This window comes from Lissotriton vulgaris, chromosome 5 (genome assembly GCF_964263255.1).
Source record: "Lissotriton vulgaris chromosome 5, aLisVul1.2, whole genome shotgun sequence".
Taxonomy (NCBI): domain Eukaryota; kingdom Metazoa; phylum Chordata; class Amphibia; order Caudata; family Salamandridae; genus Lissotriton; species Lissotriton vulgaris.
Genome location: NC_141693.1, coordinates 222036040 through 222054329, shown reverse-complemented (window position 1 = coordinate 222054329; position 18290 = coordinate 222036040).

Sequence of the window (18290 nt, the reverse complement as noted above, 5' to 3'; positions counted from 1 at the left end):
TTTCTTTCATTTAATATTTGGTGCGGTTACCGTCTATTTATTTTAGATTGATTCATTGGGATGTTTGCCATAGCAACCCACCCTGCCCCCATTGGTACGTGTTTCGGTGCTGTGGCTAACCCTGTGATGGGATTGGCTTGACGGAAGACTGAGCAGCAGTGGAATTCACTGCAGTGAAACCCAGCGGCGCCTGGGGAGTCGACTGCTCTTTTTATAGGACGTGCTTCCTTGTATGAATTAAGAGCTCAGTGATATATGTACGAACTGAATATAAACGAGCTTTCAGCCCCTCCCACGACTAGTAGCATAGCATGTGTGAATTGCACTGTGTGCGTGGAATTGAGCTTGAATACAGAGCTCAGCTCCTAGTCTGCATTGCGACATCTACTCCCGCCTCACTCGAGGCGTTTGTTTCGTCTGAGTCATATTTGTAAGGGGCGATTGCTCAAACCCTGAGGTGGTTTGGTTCTCATGCAGCAGTACTCATCTGGTGCGGCATGGGTTGTTACACATGGGGCGTTTGCAGCAGCTGGCGCCATTTTGTCCTCTTCGAGCTCGACGTTAACGCTGCTTTGAATGCTCCTGCAAGCATGTAATGTATTCTGCCGCAGCACTGCAATCTAAGCAACCCCGGCTTTTCTCCGTCTTTGAGTAGTTATACGGGGCTGCTAAGAAGTTGTAGACTGATCTGGCTGTATTTAAATAGCATAGTGGGGAGGACGACTGTAGACGGCACGTATATATCGTGATATCTCGAGAGAGAGGACCGCTATGTAATGTTAACATGTCACTGTCATGGTGTTTATTTGCTCTTGAATTTTCTGATACCCTCTCACTACATATTCTTGTTAGCTTATACAAGCATTCAGTGATGACACCTTCTTTTTGTAGTGGCTGCAGGCCGCCATTGTATACTGTTTTTGTGCTTTTTATACTTCTACAACATGAAGATCGAAAAAAATAACTTTTCTTTACTGCAACAGCCAGGCATATGCTCTTTTGTGTGTAATGGTTGCATCTGCGGGTATTATTTTTAGCCCGTTGTGGAAAACTGATGACTACATATAGACCTCGATAAGACCCTTTCGCGTTTAAAATAGTTTACCATTTGAGTTTGAGATGCTAATTATTTGCCTAAGATTATTCTCGTCCTATCAAAACATAAAGCACTAGTCCGCAATTTATAACACGTATATTGTGCAACACTTCAATGACATTTTTAAAGTAACTATGCTGATTTTCCTGGCTATTGCACATTTTTCCCTCACCCACCCTCAACCCCTCATCCCCACTCACCCTCAACCCCTCACCCTCACTCACCCTCAACCCCTCACCCTCACTCACCCTCACTCACCCTCAACCCCTCACCCTCACTCAACCCCTCACCCTCACTCACCCTCAACACCTCACCACCTCACTCACCCTCACTCTCACTCATCCTCACTCACCCTCAACCTCACTCACCCTCACTCACCCTCACCCACCCTCAACCCCTCACCCTAACTCACCCTCACTCACCCTCAACCCCTCACCCTCACTCACCCTCACCCTCACTCACCCTCAATGCCTCACCCTCACTCACCCTCAACGCCTCACCCTCAATCACCCTCAACCCCTCACCCTCACCCTCACTCACTCACACTCACCCTCACTCACCCTCACTCACCCTCACCCTCACTCACCCTCACTCACCCTCACCCTCAACACCTCACCCTCAACACCTCACTCACCCTCACTCTCACTCATCCTCACTCACCCTCAACCCCTCACCCTCACTCACCCTCACTCACCCTCACCCACCCTCAACCCCTCACCCTAACTCACCCTCACTCACCCTCAACCCCTCACCCTCACTCACCCTCAACGCCTCACCCTCACTCACCCTCAACGCCTCACCCTCAATCACCCTCAACCCCTCACCCACCTTCACTCACACTCACCCTCACTCACCCTCACTCACCCTCACTCACCCTCACCCTCACTCACCCTCACCCACCCTCAACCCCTCATCCTCACTCACCCTCACTCACCCTCAACGCCTCACCCTCAACCCCTCACCCTCACCCTCACTCACCCTCAACCCCTCACCCTCACTCACCCTCAACCCCTCACCCTCACTCACCCTCAACCCCTCACCCTCAATCCATCACCCTCACTCACCCTCACCCTCATTCACCCACACTCACCCACACTCACCCACACTCACCCTCACTCACCCACACTCACCCACACTCACCCTCACTCACCCTCACCCTCACTCACCCTCAACGCCTCACCCTCACTCACCCTCAACGCCTCACCCTCAATCACCCTCAACCCCTCACCCACCTTCACTCACACTCACCCTCACTCACCCTCACTCACCCTCACTCACCCTCACCCTCACTCACCCTCACCCACCCTCAACCCCTCATCCTCACCCACCCTCACTCACCCTCAACCCCTCACCCTCAACCCCTCACCCTCACTCACCCTCAACACCTCACCCTCACTCACCCTCACCCCCTCACCCTCACCCCCTCACCCTCACCCCCTCACCCTCAACCCCTCACCCTCAACACCTCACCCTCGAACACTCCCCCTCAACCCCTCACCCTCACTCACCCACACTCACCCTCAACCCCTCACCCTCACTCACCCTCAACGCCTCACCCTCACCCTCACTCACCCTCAACACCTCACCCTCACTCACCCTCACCCACCCTCAACACCTCACCCTCACTCACCCTCAACACCTCACCCTCACTCACCCTCAACCCCTCACCCCCTCACCCTCAACACCTCACCCACTCACCCTCACTCACCCTCACTCACCCTCACTCACCCTCACTCACCCTCACCCTCACTCACCCTCAACCCCTCACCCTCACTCACTCACCCTCAACCCCTCACCCTCAACCCCTCACTCACCCTCACTCTCACTCATCCTCACTCAACCACCCTCAACCTCACTCACCCTCAACCCCTCACCCCCACTCACTCACCCTCAACCCCTCACCCTCACTCACTCACCCTCAACCCCTCACCCTCACTCACCCACCCTCAACCCCTCACCCTCACTCACTCACCCTTACTCACCCTCAACCCCTCCCCCTCGACCCCTCCCCCTCAACCCCTCACCCTCACTCACCCTCAACCCCTCACCCTCAAACCCTCACTCACCCTCAACCCCTCACCCTCAACCCCTCACTCACCCTCACTCTCACCCATCCTCACTCACCCTCAACCCCTCACCCTCACTCACCCTCACCCTCACTCACCCTCAACCCCTCACCCTCACTCACTCACCCTCAACCCCTCACCCTCAACCCCTCACTCACCCTCACTCTCACTCACCCTCACTCAGCCTCAACTACTCCCCCTCACCCTCACTCACCCAAAACCCCTCACCCACCCTCACCCTCACTCACCCTCAACACCTCACTCACACTCAACCTCAACACCTCACCCTCAACCTCAACCCCTCACCCTCACTCACCCTCACTCACCCTCACTCACCCTCACTCACCCTCACTCACCCTCACTCACCCTCACCCTCAACCCCTCACCCTCAACCCCTCACCCTCACTCACCCTCACTCACCCTCACCCTCACACAGTGCAATAGTTCTCAGACCATTTCAGTTAGAGCTTTTAGAAATGTTTATGGCTTTTTTTATTTGTAATACTTTCGCATTGGCTACAGGAAACAAAAATGCTAAACATTTACAAAAAAAACCCATAAACAATTCTAAAAGCACTAACTCTAATGGTGCGAGACCTATTGCATTTCCAATGCTTGTTTGTATTGGGCTCCTTTTTGGTAGCGCCCAATTGGAGCCCAAGTTCCAAGTTTAAGTTCCCTTGTCTCCTCCTCCGGCCAGCATTTTAGAATTCGGTAACCTGGTGGCCGGGCTGTAGCTGGTGCCGTTTTTTCTTGTCGTTTTTTCCCTTGGTGATATTAGTGAGTTTTGCTGAGGTTTTCGGCAGTTTTTGGTAGTTAGTGGCAAAGTCATTATGGCAGCTGAGGACGTACGTGTGTAAGAAGCCATTCGGCTCCTAAGTGAAGCGGGGAGGTTAGATCGCGTCTTGGGTGACGCAGCGGGCCTTCCCGTCCAGCACGCCAGGCATCCGCAGGAGTCGCGGCAGTCGTTGCCGCCTGCATGACTTCGAAGAGGCCCAGATTGGAGGTGAGTGAGCGGGGCCACCAGTGTTTTCGGAAGGCGGCCCCGGGAGGGAACCCATGTCTGGCTGCGATGCGGGGAGTGGGCGCAAGGCCCCTGACGCAGCCAGAGGGCAGTGGGCATGGAGGCAAGCAGGCGGGGGCAGGTATGGAACCGCCAGAGCTGCTGCATGCTCCGGCGGTTCAAGTTCACACTTCATCAGCCCCCGCGCAAAGAGGTAGGCACGGGGGGGAGAAGGGGCAATAAGAAGCTATCTGCTTCGGCGGCCCCAGCAGTGGAGTTGGTGCAGGGAGGAGGGAGGGTTGCAGAGAGGGAGGTTTGTTTGGAGGCTTCTGCACAATTGAGGAATAGCGCTGCAAGGGAGAGTGAACAGGGGATTGTCAACCCCTCTCCCACGTGTTTGTCTCGGGCACATGGCATTCGTCAGTAAAGGGGGGGTAGGCAGTTCCTTTGCCTCCTGGCCCACATCTGTTTTGGGATTTCAGGGCACTACAGGGGAGGACGTGCATTTCCAGGGGTGTGTACATGAGGAGGCAAGGGGGGGAGCCTCTCTTTTCATCCCCCTCCTTTTTCCACGCCTGAATTCTCTGAGGGGTAAGGTTTTTTCTGTACAGAGTGGTTCGGTGGGAGAGGGTGAGTGGGCTCAGATGGGTGGGTGGGGGCCCTCTACACTACAGGAGACAAGTTTTGAGGCAGGGCTCAGGACACCCCCCACCCATACTTGGGCTGCGGGAGCCATGTTTTTGGGGGCCCGGGCAGTGCTGGGACCATGGTAAATGTGTCAGCGGGGGACGGGAGGTAAGGGGGGGTGATAGATCCTGAGAAGGTTTGGATATTTTCCCATCCTGGGCGGAAGGGTTGCGGGGTGCGGGGTTGGGGGACGCTGGGGCAGTTTTTGGCAGACAGAAGTCCATGGTGTGTGTGGACAATCATCCTACTCAGCTTGAAGGGTTCACAGATAGGGCTGCAGGCACACAGGGGGTTTCAAAGGTAGGTAACGGAGTTCAAGAGGGTCAGGTTCTGGGCCCAGCGGAGTCTGTCGGCCAGGACATGTTAGATTGGAGCAGTGAGGAAGAAGTAGGGGAATTTCCCCCTCCTGGGGTGGATACTTTCGGGGTGCAGGGTGATAGGTTTAGTCAAGTAGGGACGGCGGGAGGTTTGTGGTCAGGTGCAGGAGTCTCAAGTGGACAGGAGGAAGTAAGGGCGTCTGATTTTAATGGTCCCTGCACATCAGTCCGAATTTTTTCTCCACAGGTTAGGGATTTTAATGGAACAGCAGTATCGGTAGGGCGAAGTGCGGCCCAGGGGCGCCGAGGAGAAGGGAGGGAGGAGCCTGGCACGGCACATCCCGTACCGTCGGGGGATCCTGGCACGGTCAGTAAACGAAGGTCTAGTGCGACCTCGCTGGCCCCAACTATAATTCCTTCACGTCGGACGGAGTGGACAGCAAGAAATGTTTCTAATCTTGGTCAACCTTTGGGGGAGTATCGGCGGGTACAGTCGGCTCCCCCTCATGGTGTAAAGAAAGGGTCTGGTCAGGCCCAGGCAGGTCTTGAAGAGTCCGGTAAGGCCTGTGGTATATTGTCAGTTGCTGGCCCTTCACAGGTGGAGGAGTCCTTGGTTTTGGACTACAATGAGGACAGCCCTGAGGAAGGGGAACTGCATGAAGTTGAGGTTTGGGAGGGGGCCATCTCATGTTTCTCGTAGTTTTTTACAGGCATCGGCAGTGATACAGCCCAAGGGGGCAACAGCGTCTGGACCCAGAAGAGAGCGCGACCCCTCGGTGAGGGATCCTCGACTGGTGGATAACGTGGAACACGTGTCATGGCGGTCGGTGCCTGGTCAGGCCCCCTTATTAGAGCCAGGTGAGAGTTATGAGCCATGGGCCAAACCAAAAATGGTGTCTGTGGGGACAGGGGGAGAGGACATTGGGGGGACGAGTGAAGGGAAGATTTACAAAGGTCGTTATGTAAAAGAGCAAGGGGTAGGCACGAGGGAAGAGGACGGAATACTGGGTACAAAGGTAGAGAGTGGAATGAACTCTGAGGAAGGTGCCATAATAAAAGACACATTGCATAGTAAAGAGTTGAAGATTAAGAAGCTGCCCTATATGGGCGTTACTAAACCTTTGGGAGCACATTTGATGTTGGCAACCAAGGAACGAATTTGGAAAGGGGAGTATGTTGAAATTTTTAAATTGTTGCACAGAGAGGTACGATCAAAAGAGGGTTCCAAGGAGGAGGAATACGAGTTGGCTAAGCGTCCAAAGGTACCTTTAACAATTGAAAACTGGACAGCAGCGTTTTTAATCTATGCCAGCGTATATTGCGAAAAGTTCCCAGAGCGCTGCGTTGCCATTTGCGTTGCCATTTTTAAATACATGGACGTCATAAGGAAAGCTCAAATTACTGGTAGTAGTTTTGCATGGGAACAATCCGATGAGGAGTTTAGGGTTCGCATGGCTTGGGATCCAGAGGCAAAGTGGGGAAACTGGATACTGATTTGTGGCAACACACGATGGGAGCCTCAGCTGGGGGTTAGACAATTTTTACAGCTAGTGGTCTGCCCTTAGTATACTGGCCCTTTCAGGGGAAGCCCACTCGGGGAGGGGTGGGAAGTGCAACACCAACACAGACTGGAGTCGGAGCATGCTGGGATTTTAAAAAGGGCCTGTGTACCAGAGAATGTTGTAGATTTCGGCATGAATGTTCACAGTGTGATAGAAAACATTCCTTGGTCAAGTGCTGGGGGGGCGGGAATCCAGGCAGCCAGCAGTGGCCGCGGCCGGTGGCCAGCGCTCCAGGCCCACCACAGCAGTCACAGGTTATCAGAGGGGGAAAAGGTCCACAGGGGTCTAGGCCAAAAGGCTCATACCCCGGTTAAGTTAGAGCAATTAGCGGAAGAGCTGCGGGATTATGGGGATGTGAGAGTGAAAAAGTTGTTGTTGGAAGGATTTGGAGATGGGTTTCGCCTTGGTTACAACGGGCTGCGGTTGCGGCGTTGGTCAGGAAATTTGAAATCAGCTGAGGAAAACAAAGAAATAGTGCAGGGAAAACTGGACAAGGAGGTGCGGGAGGGAAGAATGGCAGGACCATTTGATGATTGGCTCTTGGAGGATCTGATTGTGTCGCCAATTGGGGTAGTTCCCAAGACGGAGGCAGGTCAGTACAGGTTAATTCAACATCTATCATGGCCAGAGGGGTCTTCAGTCAATGATTTTATTGATGAGGAGGTGGCCTCTGTGTCATATTCCTCGGTTGACGTTGCAATGTCACTAGTGGTGACCGCGGGCGCAACTGCAGAAATGGCAAAATGCAATATTAAATCTGCATTTCGACTGCTTCCAGTCCATCCAGGTGATTGGAATCTTCTGGGGATCCATTTTTTTATGGTAAATGGTACGTGGACAAAGCATTGCCAATGGGTTGTTCAATGTCCTGTTCCCTATTTGAGTCTTTCAGTACCTTCTTGCAATGGTTTTTCACACAGCGCAGTGGCTATGAGTTAGTAACACACTATTTGGACGACTTCTTTTTTGTGGGCTCCCCGGGATCAACGGAATGTCAGGCAGGTCTGGATACGTTTCAAGTGCTGATGGAAGAAATTGGGGTGCCATTGACGCCAGAGAAGACAATGGGTCCTTGCGCGACCATGTCCTTTTTAGGAATTGAGATTGATTCAGTGGCAATGCAGGCCCGCTTGCCCGTTGAAAAGAAGGTGAAAATGTTGGAGCTCTTGGAGGCCATGTTGCAGAAACAAAAAGTGACAGTGAGGGAGGTGCAAGTTCTGCTAGGCCATCTTAACTTTGCGTGCAGGGTGGTCAGTGCGAGGAGGACTTTCTGTAGACGACTGGGTTGGGCATTGTCCAGTCAGCACTTGCCCCATCATCATGTCCGTTTGTCAGCCGGGGTTAAGGAAGATCTTCGAATCTGGTCAGTCTTTTTGCACTCATTTAATGGAGTTCCTTTGGTCAGGGAAGAAGACTGGGATTGGAATGCCCAAATGTTCTCAGATGCAGTGGGCAGTGAAGGGTTTGGCCTTTATTGGCAAGGCAAGTGGTGTGCGGCGAAGTGACCAGAACAGTGGAAGGCAGGTGGGAGGAGCATTGCCTTTTTGGAACTCTTTCCAGTATTGGTAGCTTTAACATTGTAGGGACAGGATTTGGCTCATAAGAAGGTGCTTTTCCGAATTGATAACATGGCAGTGGTGGACAGTATTAACAGACAGTCGGCCAGGGATTAACAGATCTTGAAATTGCTACGTGTCTTTGTGTTGGGTTGCCTTAGATTTGGCATCAGTTTTAGGGCTTTACACATCCCCGGAGCGAACAATGACATTGCAGATGCTTTGTCTCGTTTGCAGTGGGAGAGATTCCATGGGCTTGCCAGGGATGCGGACAGGACACCGACCCCCATGCCGGACCATTTGTGGTATGTAGGCAACGTATGGTCATACAACTGGTGGTAGGTTCTTTGTCGACATCCACTCGGGCTGCTTACGCGCTGGCTTGGAAGGAATTTTTGGCGTCAGGTGCTTGCAAACGGGAACCTGGTTGGCGGCGGTCTGAGGATGTCATTCAATTCATTCTTGATTTAATGGACAAAGGCCTGTCTAGAGTTACGATAGCTGGGAAGCTAACGGGCATTGCATTCATGGGGAAGCTCCTTTGGGGCTACCCCCCTTCGGCAGGTGAGGTGGAGAAGAGAATGTTGGAAGGTTGAGCTACGGAGCAGGGAGCGGAACGGCCATTTCGGTCCCCTTTGTCTTGGCAGACTTTAGCCAGGGTAGTAGAGGCTTTGCCGTCAGTTTGCAGAGATAATTTTGAGGTATGCCTTTTTTCTACACTCATGATATGGATGTTTTTTGGAGCGTTTGGAGTTTCTGAGTGGTTAGGTTCTAAGTTACTTCAGGGCATTAAATGTCAGGAAGCGCATTTGTCAGACGGAGGTGTTCATATTTGGCTGACCCGATCTAAAACAGACCAGAGGAGTAAGGGTAAAGGGATTTGGTTAATAGCGTCCTCCCCCCTTGGGACGTGTCCGTTACAATGGGCCCGGCGTTGGTGGGTGTTATCTGGTGGGGGTGCTGAATCCAGTGTTTTTCAGCATGCTGATGGGTCCCGGGTTTCGGAATACCAACTTCGCATGGTGCTTCGTAAAGCTTTGAGGTGTATTGGCCTGGATGGTTCGCAATATGTTACTCACTCTTTCCGGATCGGGGCGGCAACCGAGGCGCATAACCGGAGTTGGTCTAGACAGGATATCATGCGCTTAGGGCGTTGGTCTTCTAATTGCTTTCAGCGCTATGTGAGAATTGATGAGGGGGAGGCGCTTGCGTCATCTACTTTGTCATAAGTCTGATACTGCTTTTCTCATTTCAGGTTCTGTATCTGGCCCTAGTGCGGCGGAAATGACCATCTGGATTGTTGGGCACTCTTTTGTAAAATGGGCTCATGTTCAAGCATGCAGTAGTTATTTTGGGTCTCTATTGGGTTTTAATGAACGTTTGTTCAAGGTGGTATGGAAGGGTAAAGGAGGGATGCTGTGGAGGGAGTTGATTCCTGCACTTAACTCGTGGATGGTTGGGGGCCAGTGCCCAGATGTGTTGTTAGTCCATTTAGGAGAAAACGATCTGTGTGATGTTAAAGGTGTGGTCTTGTTGAGAACAATGAAAAGAGACCTTACTCTTTTGAAGGATCAGTGGTCAGGTTGCCACGTGTTGTGGACCGAACTGGTTCCATTGTAGAATTCGGAGAGGCGCTATAAAACCTAAGGCTATTGATAGGGCACGCAAAAAGATAAACTTGGAAGTTTCCAGATTTTGCAGAGACCTGGGCTTTAGTAGAGTGATTCACAGAGACATTCGTTTAGACACTGTAGAGTTTTTTCGGAGTGGCAGAGTACATCTATCCAGGCTGGGTATGGATTTATATCTCTTGGAACTCAGAGAAGTTTTGTCTCGCTGTCTGAAAGTACAGGATTTTGCTAGTTAAGTCATTTGGCAGTATTATTTCATTCCTTTACTGTTTTTCTGGGGGAGCAGAAAGGGGGGGGGGGTGTAGTATTTCTCCCCCTCCCGCTTTCTGGGTGGCAGGGGTTAGTGGTGTTTTTGCCAGGATTGGCAGGATTGTGGTTGTTCATTTGCTTGGTGTGGCATTGTCAAGGTGAGTTGGGCAGGCTAAGTTGTTGGGGGGGTTCCAGGAGTTGGGGGAACAACATTGGTTGAGGGGCAAGCAGGGGATTTTGGATAATGGTTTGGGGGACTTGTTAAGTTTAAACGATTATGCAGGAATTTTCATTGTTTGTATTTGGTAATGATGTAATGTATGGGTGGGGGCGGGGCCAATGACGTGTTAGGGTTGGGGGCGAGGATCGGTGGTTAAGGAGATATGTTATTTAGTGAGGTTTAGTTTTGTAAGGCATCTGCTGAGGTTTTATAATTTGTTAATGTGCACCTGTTTCAATAAAGCGGCCTTTTTCACACTAAAAAACTTGTTGTGGCCTGCTTCCCCCCACTCCTCCCTCCCAATGCACTCGACGAACTGATCAGCAACCCGACCGGTGCTCACACAGTGCCTCCATTCACTACCAATACGCTGCTCTTCAAAACATTTCCAGGCAAACAAAAATGTGCTGGACGCTTTCCGGTGCCTATCTGTTTCAAACATGTCCGCACAGCGGAGCATGTCCAAGCAACTGCTGGGCATGCCAGAAATGCGCGTCTTGACAATGCCTTGGTTCCTTCATCAGCGCGCAACACGTCCTGGGGGCACGGCTTGGCAGCGTCACTCCTCGCTTCCTTGGTGACACGCAGAGGTTCCTGGTCACTGCGCAGCACGTCTTGAAGGCACAGCTTGTAAACGTCACAAACCTTGGCTTCTTTTGTGACACACAGTTCATGATTGACGCTGGAGGCCCACGCAGAACTGAACTGCTCCTGCTCGTGGACACTGCTGCTCAGCAACAAGGTAGTCGCTGACGGCATGCGTCAAAACCGGCTAGGGTCTTGTGCACTCGGTTTAAAATTAAATAGTAGGCCCACAGGCTCACAGAAGCGCTCCTACCTCAAAAAAACAAGGTTGCAACAGGCGAGGGCAAATCGCAGCTAGTGAAGAGGTCCTGCTTGCAAAAGCTCCAAGGAAAAGTCCAACTGCACACACGACCATGGGGTTGCTGAGCTCCTTCATAAACTAAATTGGACTTCTTGTCCCAGCAGCGCTCTTGGGGTAGATCCCATCCTCTTCCCCACTTTTAAGTTCACAAGAGTCACGTAGAGTAGATTAAAGAGGTTTATTCGCATGGCACAACAACCCCAGTGGTCCGTCTAAATCAGCAACTGCCCACTCCCTGTCCCCTGGATTCCACACTCCAGAATCAAGTGGAGATGGGAACCAGATGCAGATGTTGCGAGGATACAACACTATTATCACACAGTAGAACAAAAAAAAATTCCAATACCAGTATTACTCCCTTTTCTCTCCTCTCTCTATATCTTTCTCACTTTTTTTGAACTCTTTCCCTTCTTTTGTAAGCTCTAAAAATGTACCTTGGTTCAGAAGAAAGTTTAGTCATTTTGTAAGGCAAGTTGCTCATAAACGATACCTTCCTCGTCAATACATTGGAAAGGAAACAGACTAGAGTATAATCAAGGGAGTAGCCAGAAAATTAAAATGCTCCCAATTTCAACCAAAGCTCTAGGGCACCATCCAGCCAAAGCAGGTAATCGTGACCCTCACCAGAAAAGCTTACTTCTCGCTTAAATCCATTCGCCCTTTCATCCTTCCACACACCTGCTGAAATCTACCATTTCACTTTTACATTCTGTCATCCATTCAGACTTTCATCCAACATTCAGTCTGTCACAATTCTGTCTGTCCGTCCATCTGTTCACCCATCCATCATGTCACTCAGTCATCCCTCCTTTCGCATATCATCCCTCTTTATCCGTCCTTTCATCTAATCATCCTTTCAATCTTCTATCCATCTTTTAGTTCATCCATCCACTCTTTCACTCCATCTAGTCATTCTTGCTTTCACTCCATCCATCTACCCTTTCACTCAGCCATCCATCCTTCAACTCATCCATCCACCTTTCTACCTATCCATCCATTTACCGTTTCACTCATCCATCCATCCTTTCAGTCAGTCATCCATTAATCCTTTCACTCATCTATCCATCCATTCATACTTTCACTCATCTATCTGTCCACACTTTCATCCACATATCCATCCCTTTCACTCATCCATACATTCTTTAACTCATCCTTCTTTAAATTCATCCTTCCACTCATCCATTCATCCATCCATCCATCCATCCATCATTTGGCTCACCCATCCATCTACCTTGTCACTCCATCCATTCATTCGGCCTTTCTATCCATTCATCTATCCACCCACTTATCAATCCATCCATTTACCCTTTCAGCCACCTATCCATCTGTCCTCCCTTTCACTCATCCATCCATTCTTTAACTCATCCTACCTTAAAACCATCATTTCCCTCATCCTTTCATCCATCCATATATCCATCATTTTACTCATCCATCCATCCACCTGGTCACTCTTTCCATTCATACAGCCTTTCACTCCATTCATCTAACCACCCACTTATCATTCGATCCATTTATCCTTTCCCTCATCCATCCACTCACTCATCTGTCCATTATTGTTCTTATCATCCATCCAACTACCCCCCCACTCATCCATCCATTAATACTTTCACTCATTCATCTTTTCACTCATCCATCCTTACATCCATCCTTTCACTCTCTCACCCATGCATCTATCCACCCACCGTTTCACTCACCCATCCATCCACAATTTCACTCACACATCCATCCATTATAACTGGCATAATCTGCTCTCTCAAATGTTTGTCAATCTGTCGGATAGGTATCATATTTTGCAATCCAGTTTTCTTCTTATGGAAATTAATTTACTTTATTCTTCCTTTACACCATTTTTTATCCCCCCCCAAAAAACAGTTAAAAAAAATCAAATCGATTAGGCCATATAAACCGTGCCTGGATTTTTTTTGTACTCTGCAATCTCACTGGTACACCCTATTTACCTTGGTTTTTTTCTGAAACAAAGCTCCCACGCTCTAGTTGGGTACTGAAATTGTGAATATTAAGTTATGACTACTGCAGATGTTGCAATAGGCAACGCATACGCCCCTACCCTACTGCCTATGCACATCCTTCATCAATGATCGCTATATATCTGGGGTACTTCTATACCACTGGAATACTTCTATAGCACTGGGGTATTTCTATAGCACTGTGATATTGGGGTGATGATGGAGAGGTTTATGCACGCTGGAGGATTGCCTGGCTAGCAGCTGTTTATACACCATTCTCCTGGCTTTGTCTTGATAGAGAAACCCTTGTGATAATCCACCTTAATATCGACTTCAGAATATCATGCAACCAGATGCAAAATATCTAGGACCACAATAATGTGTGTGTATAAATATATATATATATATATATATATTAGAAGGAAGTTGCCACAGAATGAAGGAGTCGCACCCAGCGAGTTATCACCATTTTTTCATGGAGTTGCATGAGCCTTCCAACAGTTTAAAAACACCGATATCTGCACCAGACGCGTTTTGAGCATGTCCTGCTCTTGATCACTGGCATGTACAGAAAGCAGCAGCAGGAAAGCGTGCCACACCTCCAGGTAGATTATATCCCCGCCCCGATGGGCGTATTCACTAGTGCACCTTGGTAAGTGTAGTTTGCTCAATATTCGCACCCCAGTGGGTCCCATGCTGCCAAAGATCTGGCACAGATATTAGTGTTTTTAAACTTTGGAAGGCTCATGCAACTCCCTCAATAAATGGTGATAACTCGCTGGGTGTGACTCCTTAATTCTGTAGCAACTTTCTTCTTCTTCAGGAGTCCCACTGCTCATCAAGCAGGTCCGGCGCATCAGGATATTCGATGCGCAGGGAACAACGAGTCCTTGTTCGTGAATGTTATATTTGCGGAGTACCGAACTGACCGTTGTAAACATCCCCACTTGGATAAGAACTTTGACAGCAGGGGACCCACTGGGGTCCGAATATTAAATCCTCGTTGCCTGTGTCTCCTTCGTGGAGAAAGAACGAGAGTGGACCCAAATCCAGTGCATTAAGTGTTTATTTGGCACTCACACCAGTTCCGCCATAACGCGTTTCGGCCATTACCCGCCTTGATCACATGACAACGCTGAATGGTTGGATCCCCTAATTTAAAGTGACAGTGCTCAATAACCGAGATGAAAGGCATGGAAAACAGACTATCTTCATGTTCAATGCTTGCATAAATGCATTAATAATAACATGTTTAAATACACTGATAAAACATTGTATTTTGTGCCATAAAAACTCCATATCAAAAATTCACAAAATGGCATACATTTCTGTTATATCTTATAGCCCTTTGGCATATCACTTCCTTACCTACTAATATCTTTTCCACAATCCTTACATAATTGGCTATAAAATAAAATGACAAGTGCTTCAATCTTCCCCAAAGTGCAAATCTACATAAAGTGCTTAGTGCTCGAAATCTGTTGTTCACAGCAGCATATATTGATGACATAATGTCATCAGGTTGATTATAAATAAATAAAACAATATATATAAAGTGCGAAAAGGTGCAAATAGCGCTAGGGGAATAGCAATAAATCTTATTCAAACAGTTGATTCCCACAAATGCAGATACAAATGTATAAATATATTAAATCATTTATATAAATATAAATACACTTCAACTGTCTAAAATCATATACAACTATATACACATTTCCACATTTTTGTTAAAAGTTACATACTTATCAAAATATGATCAGAAATTGCATATTTTATCCAGTAACTTGTATAAAATGTGATCATCTAAAATACCTTTATACACTATATCTCTAAAACTGGGAACAGTAAAATCAAGTTGAACAATACGCAATGCCTGAAATGCCTTGATAATGTACCCTTAATGGGACCTGTTATATATGTATGTTCTATGTGTAAGTATATGTAATTGCAGATATAGGGAAACTCTAACAATGTTAAAATTATAATCCCGTCCCATCCTACAAATATGTGTGCATATCCTCGCTCGTATTCAGGCCCCTGGATGCTTCGTGTCTAACTCCAATATATATTGAGTTTTCAGGCGTCTGAGCTTAGCCTCCCTGTTGCCACCTCTTTTTGGTGGCGGTATCGCATCTATAACATAGTACTTAAAATATTTAAGACTACTGTTATGACATTCCTTGAAATGTATTGCAACAGGGTAGCTGGAATTGTTATTGACAATGGCCCTAGTGTGCTGCAAGATCCTCTTGCGTGTAGCCAACTTAGTACTGCCTACATATTGATTCTGTACCACTTGTAAGGATTGTGTCTCCTGCCAGTAGTTTATCATACAGACTTACAAACTTATGGCTATAAGTGAGGATTCTGCTGCTTTCATAATCCGTGCAATCTCTATGGAGTTTCCTTTGTTTGCGTGCTTTAATGTCATCCTCATTGAGTTTCAATCTAATTTTCAGGTCCTTCATATATTTATCTATTGTTTCCTGTTCTTTCGGTTTATAGTTCATCCTCCAGTGCTTTGAAATCTTGGAGAATCGATTCTCTATCTTCTCATGCATAGTTCACCAGAATGGTTAACATATTCCTTGAACTCATTGCGGAGTTCTCTACCGATTCTTCCAAGGTCTTGGGATTTGGGGATTCGTAGGAAGGTGTGGTATATATTCTTAGTCACCTTGGGTCCATCTCATTGTCAATATAATCTTGTAAGGATATCACCTTCCACCATTTGGACATCTCCGCCTTCATCAATTTCTCAAATTTCTTATGGTTATCATGCAAGGTTGCATCCTTCACACTTGTCTCTTTATGTGGTTAGCCTTTGTTGGGGGCTCTTGTGAATAGACTTTGGGCAGCTGCCCGTATTTCAGATTCTTTTTTCATGTATTGGGTTATGTGTACACCTGTAGTACACAAAAAAGTAAAGGAAAAGTGCAAAAGCAGTGGTGATTGGACGGCCCAGCAAATCCACCCTCTCAATATAATGAGAGAGTGTTTGCTGCCTTTCAGGGAAAAGTTTATTTAAAGAGTGTCGATATTTGCGGCATGTTCTAACAAAAACAGTGGTATGGGTACTATGGTAGGGGCAGATTGGCAATATCTTGAGAAGAGTGGTTCGTTAGATTGAAGCAGTCTGATCGAGCAGGGTTTTCGCAGAAAGAAACCTGCTCGATTAACACCCCTATAACATGTACTAACAGTGTGCAGTGGAAACTAATGTCCAAAAACAAAAAGAAACATGCAGGAAACTGCTTTGCACATGTGTGCACTAATGTGAACTAATGCATGAAAGAACTAAGCTGCACTTTATATTGCGTTTTGAAAGGAGCAAGAAATAATGCATGACTAGGCCGCATTTTGCATTTTGTATGTTGCGTTAAAAATAAATAATAATAAATAATGCCGCTTTTGCTTTTAGTTTGTTAGGAAAAAACACTAACATGAGATAGTGCAAAGGTGGGTGGTAAACAGTGAAAAGTGCATTTCTGTGTAATTAATAAATGCGTATGTTTTCATTCGCCATGGTGAGATGAACGGGCCTGAAAATTCTTAAGTTAACATGATAGATGAGGGGAGGAAGAGAGCATGAATATTTTGACGAAAAGACAGAAATGCTGAGCACTGTAGGAGAAGATCAAAAGTCCAAGTTTGTTCAGCTCAAAGAACATTGTTTGCCTGCCAAAAGGATGAGACTGGCCGTGGGACTCAAGACTTCTTCCGTGGACGTAGCTGAAAGACATGAGAAAAATATTGAAAAAATTACATGTATTAAATGTATGAACGAGTCAAAGTTTATGTCAGGAGAAAGGAAGTAGAACAATAGACTATAGTAATCCTGAATGAAATCATGATGGTGTGACAGACCACCTCCCAGCCCAGCCAATGAAAAGTCGAATTCAATGAATTGTTTCAAATAATGTGGGTTGGACATGTAGGTTTTAGGGTATAACTGGGGTGCCTTTAGGGGTGTGGTTTAGTCGTCAATGGGGAGTAGCAGAGCGTGAGGAGGCAGCAGGAGAGAGGGGTGATGCATCGCTGTCCGTTGGTTTGCAGAGAGGCCTAGCTGTTCCTGTCCCTATCGCATTCCTGGGTTCTGAAATCTTTGTTCCCTGACTCTATTTCAGGGGACCTCCACTACCTCCTTGGCCAGGGGGGTGGTATTTCACTGATCTTTGAGTTAGTATATCCATCTGACTCGTACTTTACATAAGTATTTGCAAATGTATTTTTTTCTCTGAAACGTATTTCTCTTCTATCCCCTCCGTCGTATGTATACCATTTCACATTATTTTGCTGAAACTTATGTCTCTTTATCTATCCCCTCCGTAATATAAATACAGTTTCACATTATTTTGCTGGAACTTATGTCTCTTCATCTATCCCCTCCGTCATATGTATACTGTTTCACTCCTTCATGTGCATATCGTATATTGATGATGAGTATGACACTGTTTGCATTTTGCTGATGTTTTATCTCCCTCTTGTGAACTCCATTGATTGCACTTGTGACCTGTATGCGATGCGCATTATTGATTCACAATTATTTGAGATAAACTTTAATAATCTTGCTGAGAGTCTGTGATTATTTAGCTAACTGGATAATTAGTTAAATAGTAATATTATTACCATCAACTACTCAACCAACTGGTCCATTGACCAGAGGAAAGAGAGTTGATATACAGGTTTAGTTATGTATTTAAAAAAGTTAGACATGAACCTGTGAAGAGCAAGATTTTTACATCATTAAAACTTGACCCCCAGGGCATCAGGGATTTTGGTGAATGTGTATGGGCCTTTGTACGTGATGTTATTGAGGATTGATCCTTGATTAGGTGTCACGCTGGATCAGGTCTGTTGTGTCTTTATATTCAGTAAGTTCAAGGTACTCTCTAATCAACAGTTTTGCCTGGATCTAATTGTTTGGCGTGTAACTAAACAACTGGTTTGTGTAGCATGGTTCAGAATCTGTTCGGAGAACCATCTACCAAGACACCGGCAAGGTAACACAATCCATTCTAACAATCGTTCGCCCTCCTCCCGGTCAATT